Raw genomic sequence first — 12039 nt, 5'->3', positions numbered from 1 at the left:
GAATTACAGGGAATAACTGAAATGTTTATCAGTATTACATGTATAAATAATTTGGAGTTGAAATTAAATAGACATAAGAACTTGCAGCCAGGCACGGTGGCTCACGCCTGTAATCCCAGCACTTTGGGAGGCTGAGGAGGGCGGATCACAAGGTCAAGAGATGGAGACCACCCTGGCCAACATGGTGAAACCCGTCTCTACTAAAAATACAAAAATTAGCTGGGCATGATGGGACAAGCCTGTAGTCCTAACTACTTGGGAGGCAGAGACAGGAGAATCGCTTGAACCCACGAGGCGGAGGTTGCAGTGAGCTGAGATTGCGTCACTGCACTCCAGCCTGACAACAGAGCAAGACTCTGCCTCAAAAAAAAAAAAAAAAAAAAAAGACCTTGCAGGTAGTATCAGACTCCTATTACTAATACTTAGGTGAGTAATTTTTATATTTGAGATTATCTAAGCCGCAACCATTAAATCTCAGAATTTTAAAATTTCCTTACTTGCCCTAGATTTGAAATAATTCTGCTCATAATAAAGGACTGAAGGCATTTATTTTAAAGAGAAAATGAGCAGAAATGCACAGAATCACTTGTTATAAAAAGGGAATTATATTAACTTCTGAAATATTGTATGGACTTTGTACATAGACATTAAATTACACAGTGAATGACAATATGTTTAATGATTTATTTTTTCAGTAACGTATGTGGAAACTACAATACAAACTTTAGTGTTTCAAAAGCTGTTTAAAAAGAATTACCTAATGACTTGCTACCTAGCAGCATGTACTTTCCTTTTAACTTGCCTGCCCTTCCCCAAGCTTAGCAGCTTTTGGACTGTCAACAATGCTGGAAAGAAGAGATGTTCTTCATTTAACGTATATTACTTGCATAGTTTCATAAAATAATAGATAACTTTTCCTTTCTTAAGAAAAAAGTCAGTCTCACTCTGTCTCCCAGTCTGGAGGGCAATGGGGTGATCATGGCTGACTGCAGCCTCAAATGCCTAAAGTCATCAAGCTATCCTCTCACCTTAACCTGCTTTCTATTTTATTTATTTATTTAATTAGTTTTATATATATTTGAGACAGAGTTTCACTCCTCTTGTCCAGGCTGGAGTGCAATGCTGTGATCTTGGCTCACTGCAACCTCTACCTCCCAGGTTCAAGCAACTCTCCTGCCTCAGCCTCCTAAGTAGCTGGGATTACAGGCATGCGATACCACGCCCAACTAATTTTGTATTTTTAGTAGAGACAGGGTTTCACAGTGTAGGCCAGGCTCTGGTCTCTAACTCCTGACCTCTGGTGATCTGCCCACCTTGGCCTCCCAAAGTGCTGAGATTACAGGTGTGAGCCACTGTGCCCAGACCTTAATCTGCTTTTTAAAATTTTGTGTAGAGACAGGTCTCTCATTGTGTTGCCCAGGCTGGCATCCAACTTCTGGCCTCAGGCAGTTCTCCCACCTTGACCTCCCAAAGTGCAGGGATTACAGGCATCAGCCACCATGCCCAGCTAGAAAACATTTTTTGAGTGCCAGATGCTTTATATTTATAAATTAATCCTCACAACTGGCCTGAATATTATTATCCCAATTTTATGTAAAAGCAAATAAATTCAAAAAGATTAAATACCTTGCCCAAGATTATATATCTAGAAAACCAAGAACCTAGCATCTAAACCCGAGACATTTTACTCCAGAGACCATGTTATAACCAGATTTAACTCTAAATTATAAATTCATTAACTATCAAAATTCATCGTAAGGAAGAATATATTTATTTATTTAGAGACAGAGTCTTGCTTTGTCACCCAGGCTGGAGTGCAGTGGTGTGATCTCGGCTCATTGCAACCTCCATCTCCTAAGTTCAAGTGATTCTCATGCCTCAGCCCCCAAGTAGCTGGGATTACAGGCACCCACCACGACACCTGGCTAAATTTGTATTTTTAGTAGAGATGGGGTTTCACCATGTTGGCCAGGCTGGTCTTGAACTCCTGACCTCAAGTGCTCCACCCTCCTCAGCCTCCCAAAGTGTTGAGATTACAGGTGTGAGCCACGGCGCTTGGCCAGTAATTTTTAAAAAATGTTTGTAGAGACAAGGGTCTCCCTTTGTTGGCCAGGCTATCCTTGAATTACTGGCCTCAAGGGATCCTCCTACCTCAGTCCCCCACGGTGTTGGAATTGCAAGTATAAGCTATCGCATGGGCTGCAATTTTTATGTTATGTATTTTAGAATTAAAAAAAAAATTTCCTACCCAGAGATCATGTGGATACTATCTACTAAAAGCTTTATAGTTTTGCCTTTCTTATTAATGGTCTACTGGCTACTTGGAGTGGTTTCCTGCAATGGTTTTGCATGGCAGGTGGGCCCCAAAACTGGGGGTCTGCCTGGGAAGGTTCTTGGCTTTCCCTAGGAAGGAATTCAAGGGCTACCCCATAGGCAGTGTGTAGGGAGCAGCAGCTCAGGGACAGTTCTGCAGTCACATTTATACCCACTTTTAATTACATGCAAATTAAAGGGCAGGTTCGTCAGAAATTTATAGAAAAGGGGTGGTAAATTCCAGGTTACTGCCATGGAATGAGTAAACCGTAATGGCACTGGTGGGTGTGTTTTATGGAGAGGTGTTTTCACCTCTTCCCTGTTTCAGCCCGTCTTCAGTCTGGTCCAGAGTTGAGTCCTGCCTTCTACTTTACTACCAGCGGGAGTCAAATTTCTTTCTCTCTTTTTTTTTTTTCCACAAGGCGAATAGTTTTATCACATGGACAGCTTGGGCTCTCATGTCTAGGAGCTCAAGCCTGGAACAGTGGTGCGCATTCTTTGAATCATCATTCCAGCTCTGCTCTGAATCTACAAAAAATTCCTGGAACCATCCACTTACTCTCTGATTTCTCCTTTTATTCATCATATATGGCCTAGAAAAGATAGGCAGGAATCCAATGATAGAAATAAAGGCAAAGTGGACTGTAAGGATGCAGACATAAGTGGATTGCCAACAAAAAGGCCAACAGAAATCTCTGATAAAAAGAAAGACTAAAGAGATTTTCCCAAAGGATTTCATCATTTTATAAATGGACCTGATGGCTAGCATGGTGGCTCACACCTGTAATCCCAGCACTTTAGGAGCGTATTCATTGGTTTTCATGCTGCTGATAAAGACATACTTGAAACTGGGCAATTTATAAGAAAAATAGGTTTAATGGACTTACGGTTCCATGTGACTGGGGAGGCCTCACAATCATAGTGGAAGGCAAGCAAGAGCAAGTCACATCTTACCTGGATGGTGGCAGGCAGACGGCGAGCTTGTGCAGGGAAATTCTCATTTTATAAAACCCTCAGATCTCGTGAGACTTATTTACTATCACGAGAACAGCACAGGAAATATCTGCCCCCATGATTCAATTACCTCCCACTGGGTTCCTCCCACAACATGTGGGAATTATGGGAGTTATAATTCAAGATGAGATTTGGTTGGGGACACAGCCAAACCATATCAAGGGAGGCCAAGGCAGGTGATCACTTGAGGCCAGGAGTTCAAGACCAGCCTGGCCAGCATGATAAGACCCCTTCTCTACAAAAAATACAAAAAGTAGTAGATGTGGTAGTGCATACCTGTGGTCCCAGCTACTCAGGAGGCTGAGGGGGGAGGATTGCTTGGGCCTAGCCGGTCAAGGTTGCAGTGAGCAGAGATCACACCACTGAACTCCTGCTTGGGCAACAGGGCAAGACTCTGTCTCAAAAAAAAAAAAAAGACCTGATAATGTGAAGAACCTTCTTTGTAATTGTCTCTGACCTTTTTCTCTGAGACCAGAAATCAGAATTGATGGATTCGATGTTTACCTGATACTAATCAGGAAATTGATGGAATCCATTTTTAAAATATTGTTAGTTATATTTAATGACTTCACTCCTGAATTCCTTTTTCATTAATGTAGCTTCCATTTCTATTATTGCTGTTTTAATAATATGATTAAATAAAACATTTGTGCCAGTAGATACTCTTGTTACTAAATCAGTACTTTAAAATCTCTGGTCCTCTCTCATTCATGCCTATGAATTTGACTACTGTTTGCTCTAACTTCTCTGGGCTGTTCTAATTGGAGTGGAGCAGAGTTTTACTGTGAAACAGTGCAGTGAGGAGTCTGTGCAGTGAATTGGGTGGAGTTTTGGGGGGTGGTAATGATGTTAAACATAAAGATGTAATGACCACTAATACAATGAAGCAGCTTGTCCATAAAAGTAGTAATTATTATTTATTGCTCTGAGGAAGGTAGGAAAAATAGGGAAATAGAGGACCTTCTTTTAAAAATGAAATTTTTATTTTACTATTGTATTTTATTTTTGAGGTGGTGTCTTGCTTTGCCGCCCAGGCTGTAGTGAAGTAAACACACCTCACTACAGCCTTGACCTCTCGACTCAAGTGATCCTCCTGCCTCAGCCTCCTGAGTAGCTGGAACTATGGGCACATGCTGCTGTGCCTGGCTAATTTTTGTATGTTTTGTAGAGGCAGGGATTTTGACATGTTGCCCAGGCTGGTCTGGATATGCTGGACTCGAGCAGTCCTCCTCCCTTGGGATCCTAAAGTGCTGGGATTATAGGCATGAGCCACCAAGCCCTGTTCAAACATCTTTTCTCTTTTTTTCTTTTTTTTTCTGAGATGGAGTCTCACTCTGTCTCCCAGGCTGGGGTGCAGTGACAAAATTTCGGCTCACTCCAACCTCTGCTCCTGGGTTCAAGCGATTCTTCTGCCCCAGCCTCCTAAGTAGCTGGGGCTATAGGCATGCACCACCACGCCCTGCTAATTTTTGTATTTTTAGTAGAGACAGGATTTCACCATATTGGCGCAATCTCAGCTCACTGCAACCTCCACTTCCCAGGTTCAAGCAATTCTCCTGCCTCAGCCTCCTGAGTAGCCAGGATTATAGGCATGCGCCACCATGCCTGGCTAATTTTGTGTGTTTAGCAGAGATGGGGTTTCTCCATGTTGGTCAGGCTGGTCTCAAACTCTTGATCTCAGGTGATCTGCCCGCCTGGGCATCCCAAAGTGCTGGGATTAGAGGCATGAACCACCACACCTGGCCCTAAATTTTTTATTTTTTGTAGATACAGAGTCTCATAATGTTACCTAGACTGGTTTCAAACTCTTGAACTCAAGCTATCTTCCCAAAGTGCTGGGATGACAAGCTTCAGCCACCAAGGCCTGCCCTCAACTTTTATTTTAGATTCAGGTGGTACATGTGCAGATTTGTTACATAGGTATATTGAGTGATACTGAGGTTTGGGATATGAATGACCTGGTTGCACAGTAAGTGAGCATAGTACTATAACAGGGTGTCCCAGGTTCTTGGCCTCCCTGCCCCAGGAATGGGGGAAGAGGCCCTGGAGGGGCAGTGGGCTCATTCAAGTAGATATTGGACCCAAAGAGTTTTGCAGAAAGTGATGTATCAGAAAGAGAAAGAGACGGAGAGAGAGAGGGAGAGAGAGAGCTCCCATGCTGTCGTGGGAGGGGATCCAGAGATGGAGTCCACATAGGTAAAAAGAGAGAGAGAGAAGGCTCCCAAGCTGCTATGGGAGGGGATCCCAGAGAGGGAAATCCTATAGGTAAGGGAATAGGGGGAGTTTAACCCCAGAGTTACTCCTGCCCCATTTAAGTTCTCGTTCAGTGAGAGGAGTTCTTCCAAACTTCCTCTGGAGTGATCATTAACTTTGATGTCAGATTGGCTGCCTGGCTCACAATAGAACCCCTCCTTCCAAGGCTTTGGTGGGCTTTCTAAACAAAGGAAGCTCACCTGGGCAGTCTAACTAGCCCATGTGAGCAAAAGTTAGACAAAGAACTCTAGTTCGCAGATAGAACGAAGGGATGATGCTGGGAAGTGAATGAAGGGATGATGCTGGGAAGTTCTTGCCTTTGAAACCACTCCCCTTGCGGACTTGGGAAGAAAAGTTAATATAGTCCCTCAGTACCCAGTAGTTTTTCAGCATTTTCCCCTATCCCACCCTCCCGCTTCTAGTAGTCTCCAGTGTCTACTGTTGTCACCTTTTTTTTTCTTTTTTCTTTTGATATGGAGTCTTACTCTGTCACCCAGGCTGGAGTGCAGTGGCATGATCTCGGTTCACTGCAACCTTCGCCTCCCGGGTTCAAGCAATTCTCCTGCCTCAGCCTCCTGAGTAGCTGGGATAACAGACACAAGCCACCATGCCCAGCTAATTTGTTTTTTTTGTTGTTTGTTTGTTTGTTTGTTTTTTTAGTAGAGATGAGGTTTCACCATATTGATCAGGCTGGTCTCAAACTCCTGACCTCATGATCTACCTGTCTCAGCCTCCAAAGTGTTGCCATCTTTATGTCAATGAGTACCCAATGTTTAGCTCCCACTTATAAATGACAACATGTGGTATTTGCTGTTCTGTTTCTATGTTAATTCACTTAGGATAATGGCCGCCAACTGAATCCATGTTGCTACAAAGGACATGCATGATTTCCTTCTTTTTTATGGCTATGTAATATACCATGGTATATATGTACCACATTCTCTTTATCCAGTCTACCGTGAGGGGTACCTAGGTTGATTCCATGTCTTTGCTATTGTGAGTAGTGCTGCAATGGACATACGCTATGTGTGTCTTTTTGGTAGAATGATTTCTATTCTTTTCAATAGCTACCCAGTAATGGAATGGCTGGGTTGAATGGTAGTTCTGTTTTAAGTTCTTTGAGAAAGCTCCAAACAGGTCTCCACAGTGGCTGAACCAATTTACATTCCTGCTGACAGTGTATAAGCATTCTCTTTTCTCCACAGCCTCATTCATTATTTCTTTGGGGCACCATTTTTTATCTGATTATTCACAGCTGAGAAACTATAATCTTCTTGACCTTCTAATCTATTTTATGGGATGAATCATGTGATAAATAAAATCTAATGATCCTTTTGGCAGAAAATAAATGTGGGAATGTAATACTCAATAAACAAAAGATCCTCTCCTCTATATTAAATCCATTATAATAAAATAGGAGGCCAGGTGTGGTGGCTCATTCCTGTATTCCCAGCACTTTGGGAGGCCAAGGCAGCAGGATTGCTTGAGGCCAGGAGTTTGAGACCAGCCTAGGCAACCATAGCAAGACCTCATCTCTAGCAAAAATTTAAAAATCAGCTGGTGTGATGGCAGTGAGCTGTGATCATGTCACTGCACTTCAGCCTGAGCAACAGAGCAAGATCCTGGCTCTAAAATAGAAGAAATAAAATATGTAATTTTTTCAGAGATGTCTTTTAAAAATTGTGGCACATTTGGTCAGGCGCAGTGGTTCACACCTATAATCCCAGCACTTTGGGAGGCTGAGGCAGGCGAATCACGAGGTCAGAAGTTCGAGACCAGCCTGACCAATATGGTAAAACCCCATCTCTACTAAAAATACAAAAATTAGCTGGGCATGGTGGTGCGCACCTGTAATCCCAGCTACTCGGGAGGCTGAGGTAGGAGAATCACTTGAACCCAGGAGGCAGAGGTTGCATTGATCCAAGATCGTGCCATGCACTCCAGCCTGGGTGACAGAGCAAGACTCTGTTTCAAAAAAAAAAAAAAAGAAAGAAGAAATTGTGGCACATTTGCTATTTTAATCACTGTTGAGTTGACCACCTTAATATGTGTCAAACTGTCAATTTAAGTAGGAACTACTGGATATCAGATCTATTATTATTAAAAAAGTGTCACCTATTTTATTACTGTTAAAATTTCAATGTAGTATGAAAAAGCCCTGAGTCATAGTTACAGCCATTTACTACAGAAATTCTAGATCTCATAATTTTAATTCCAAATAAATTGACAATTGTTAATCTACTTTATTACTCAAACAGAAAAAGTAAAAGGAAATATTTACCTGTTACTATCTTACCTGATAAATCAAATGAATATACAAGTCAAAATAAGTATCTAAAAAACTAGGGGCCAGGTGAGGTGCTGATGCCTGTAATCCCAGCACTTTGGGAGTCAGAAATGGGCAGATCACAAGGTCAGGAGTTCGAGGCCAGTCTGGCCAATATGGTGAAACCCCATCTCTTAAAATACAGAAAAATTAGGTGGATGTGGTGGTGCACAGCTGTAGTCCCAGTTACATGGGAGGCTGAGGCAGGAGAATTGCTTGAACCCAGGAGCCAAAGGTTGCAGTGAGCCAAGATCGCGCCAATGATTCCAGCCTTGGTGATGGAGCCAGATTCTGTCTCAAGCAAGCAAACAAACAGACAAACAAAAAACAAACAAACAAAAAAACTGAAAACACAGTGCCAGATATAATTCTTAGGAATGATGGTAGATTAATGTCAAGAAATAATGTGCATTATTTGTTCTTAAAATGATGCAAAGGAGAAAAAACAAAGGAGAAAAACTAATTGAGATGAACAGGTACGGGGGTAGAAATTACACAAGGTTTTTTTTTGTGTTTTTTTTTCCTCCTTTTTAATTATCTTAGTAATATAATGCTGTAAGGAAAAAAAGGTTCCTTGATGCATAACAAGAGATCTCAGATACTGATTAACTTAAATTTGAACTAGAACAGTTGAACTTCAATAAAGCTGCTTTCTTAAGAGAACAAATGTCTCTAGTCTCAAATTTTTCTTTTCTTCACATTTGGAAAGAAGAATTTAAAAAGAGAAAATGCTAACGTTTAAACAAGAATTTCCTGTAATTCCTTTTTTCTCTTGATTAAAGAATTTTTCTCTACTGTAGGATGTGGAAGTCTTAACTTTCAATTAACTTTTCAGTCAGCATGGGAAGTTTATTACAAATGAAAGTGAAGTGGTTTTCTTTCATGTTTCAACTTAATTTTAATTACTGCATTCTGTGAGCGTGTGTGCACACACATGATTACATGTTGCCTTAAACAAGATATCACAGGGTCTAGTACAGTAAATGTTTTAATCTTGTTACATCCCTGTATGAAAACTTTAATTTTACACAAAGTGAAATGTAAATTACTGAGCTGTATTCAGGGAGTTGGTTGCAACCAAGTTCATAGCCTTGCTGCTTCTACCCCAGATAGACTCATCAAGTAAGTTATGGTTTTCTCAAAACACAGAAGAAAATTTCCTCAGGAGTCAAGCTTTTACCCAGGATACTCTCTTTTCAGAATTCTTCTTTCTTTCTGGACACTGGAATTCTAACATTCCTTCAAGGCCTAGCTCAAGCATACTCTCCACTGGAAAGCTTTCATAAGCATACGAATTACTTGGTGGCATCTCTCAACTCTCCCGATACTCTACAATGTGTTTCCTACAATGCAGATTAGCTCTGGAGTTTCATTGTCCAGTACAGTAACCATTAACCTCATGTGGTTATGTACTTTAAAATTAAATAAAACTAAAAATTCATTTCTTGGTTGCACAAGCCCCATTTCGATTCTTCAATAGCTAAATATGGCTAGTGTCTACTGCACTGAACAGCACAGATATGGAACATTTCCTTCACTGCAGAAAGTTGTGTCAGACAGCACTGGTCTAGAGGCTTGGTTAGATTCAGATTCAGTCCTCAGTTTTTTAATATCTAAATTGGGTACCTTGAAGATCTTGAAAAATATAAAAGTTAAAAATAAATAAATAAATAAATAAAATGGGGCCACTGAATTAAATGATCTCTACAGTAACATCCGGTTGTTTGGTTTTGTGATTCTATAGAAGAATACATAATCTATTTTAGTTTTTGTTTTAGTTTCTTTGAGACAGAGTCTCACCCTGTTGCCCAGTCCAGTGGCATGATCATGGATTACTGCATCTTCAAACACTTGGGTTCAAGCAATCCTCCTGCTTCAGCCTCCTGTGTAGCTGGGACTGCAGGAACACGCCACCATGCCTGGCTAATTTTTTTATTTTTTGTAGAGACAGAGTCTTGCTATGTTGGCCAGGCTGGTTGCAAACTCCTGGCCTCAAGTAGACTCCCACCTTGGCTTCCCAAAGTTCTGAGATTACAGGCAGGAGCCACCACACCTGGCCTTACATTCTACTTTAATAAAAAAGTCTGTAAATGGGTGGCTGAGGAGTTCTGATAACACCCACATTCCTGTCAATGTAATCATAATCACTGTGTTTTCATGCGCATGTCTGACACTGTAGCTGAGACAACTGTGTGGTATTACAATTGTGTGGCAATTCTGGTATCCAGGAGCTTGGAAGATTCTATCCTAACAACAAATAAAAAGATGAACAAATGGAAAAATCAACAATTCTTCCTATATCCACCAGAGAAATGAAGTCACAAGGTAAACTCTTGCCACCAAAATTGGAGAGAGAGAGAGAAAGCGAGAGAGAGAGAGAGAGAGAGAGAGAAAGAGAGAAAGAGGGACAAATACAGACAGCATAAATCTCCCCAGGAACTGGAACAAGGGTAGGAAAACCTGAACTGCAACTGACAAACTATTGGAGGCTCAGAGTGGACACGCCGGAGGGTAAAAAGCTCTAGAGGAGGGAGGGCTAGTTATGGAGCAAGCCAAAACACTCCTGTGAATTTTACCTCCAGGAGCTTGACCAGATTCTTATGGTAAGTATTAGAGAAAAATTCCCTCTTGTTTCCAGCAGGTGGAAGGAAATAAAAAAGGAACCATTTAAAAATAACCAGGATGGCTGGGCGCAGTGGCTGATGCCTGTAATCCCAGCACTCTGGGAGGCCAAGGTGGGTGGATCAGCCTGACCAACATGGTGAAACCCCATCTCTAATAAAAATACAAAATTAGCCAGGTGTGGTAGTGTGTGCCTATAATTCCAACCAGCCACTTGGGAGGCTGAGGCAGGAGAATCACTTGAACCCAGGAGGCAAAGGTTGAAGTGAGCCGAGATCATACCATCGGACTTCAGCCTGGGCAACAAGAGCAAAACTCCGTATCAAAAAAAAAAAAAATATATATATATATATATATATATACACACACACACACACACACACACACTCTTATTTTGAACAAACTGTTTCCTGTTAGATTAACTGAGAATAAGAACATTGTGTGTGTGTGCCTACACACAATTGCTTATGTATAAGTGAATGGCAGAAATGACACAAGGGACAGGAGAGAGGAATTAGGAAAGTTTTGTTGTAAGGTTCTTCCAATATCTGTGAATTGGTACAGTGCTATTGGAAAGTGAACTTGGAGTAGTCATAAATGTATATTGCAAACTCTAGGGCAACCACTAAATAAGGTAAAAAAAAAAAAAGTAAAACTGGTCCGGGCACAGTAGCTCATGCCTATAATCCTAGCACTTTGGGAGGCCAAGGTGGGTGGATCCCACCATTTTTTTTTTTTTTTTTGATGTGTAAAATATAAACTGACATTTATTTTTGTTTTAGCTTGAGACCAGGTGCATACTGAGAGATTTGTTAGAGGAAGATGTGGCTTGAAAAAGACGAATGTGAAGAGAAAATACCAGCTAATGTCTCAATAACTGAGGTTTAAGAGGAAGACACTGAGGGAATCTGCCTCTCCTGCTTGCTCCCACAATTCCCAGGGCGGAATCTGGTGCCACAGAAATGGGCTCCTGCCCTTCAGGCAGAGAGGTGGTCCCAGGGCTTGTGGCCTGTGGAAGCTGTCGACACGATGGCCGGAGTCCACCCCACAGACCACGTCCTTTTCCTAGTCCCTCTCATACAAGTGCCCATAGAGAGCCGCCGTCACCAGGCCGGAGGACAGCCCACTCTTCCTCAGGAAATAGTGGCCATTCTCCCAGCCAAGCTGGTCAGGGACATCCGGAGTCATCCCTGAGGTCAGAAATAAAGGAAAGATATAGGAAGTACTGAAGTTCCTCCACAGGTGAAACTCAAAGATCCCTGTGGCCTCTGTGATCTCCTGTCCACAGGTGTTGAAGCCAAGACCCCCACACCTGACCAGGGCACACACTTGGATGTAGTAAGTACCATGTACAGTGTGAAGCCCATCGAAGACCCCCAGGGCATACAGCTCTTCGGATAAGGTAGGCCTCTCGTAAAGTAAATAACAGCAGAGGCCATTTGAACAGACATGGAGATAGCCTTCCTTTCCCCAGACGGGGTCAGGAGTTGGAGAACATCCGGGACAGCATG

This window comes from Sapajus apella, unplaced genomic scaffold (assembly GCF_009761245.1).
Source record: "Sapajus apella isolate SASKATOON/1434 unplaced genomic scaffold, GSC_monkey_1.0 scaffold10, whole genome shotgun sequence".
In the NCBI taxonomy this organism is placed as follows: domain Eukaryota; kingdom Metazoa; phylum Chordata; class Mammalia; order Primates; family Cebidae; genus Sapajus; species Sapajus apella.
Note: the sequence above shows the minus strand (reverse complement) of the source record.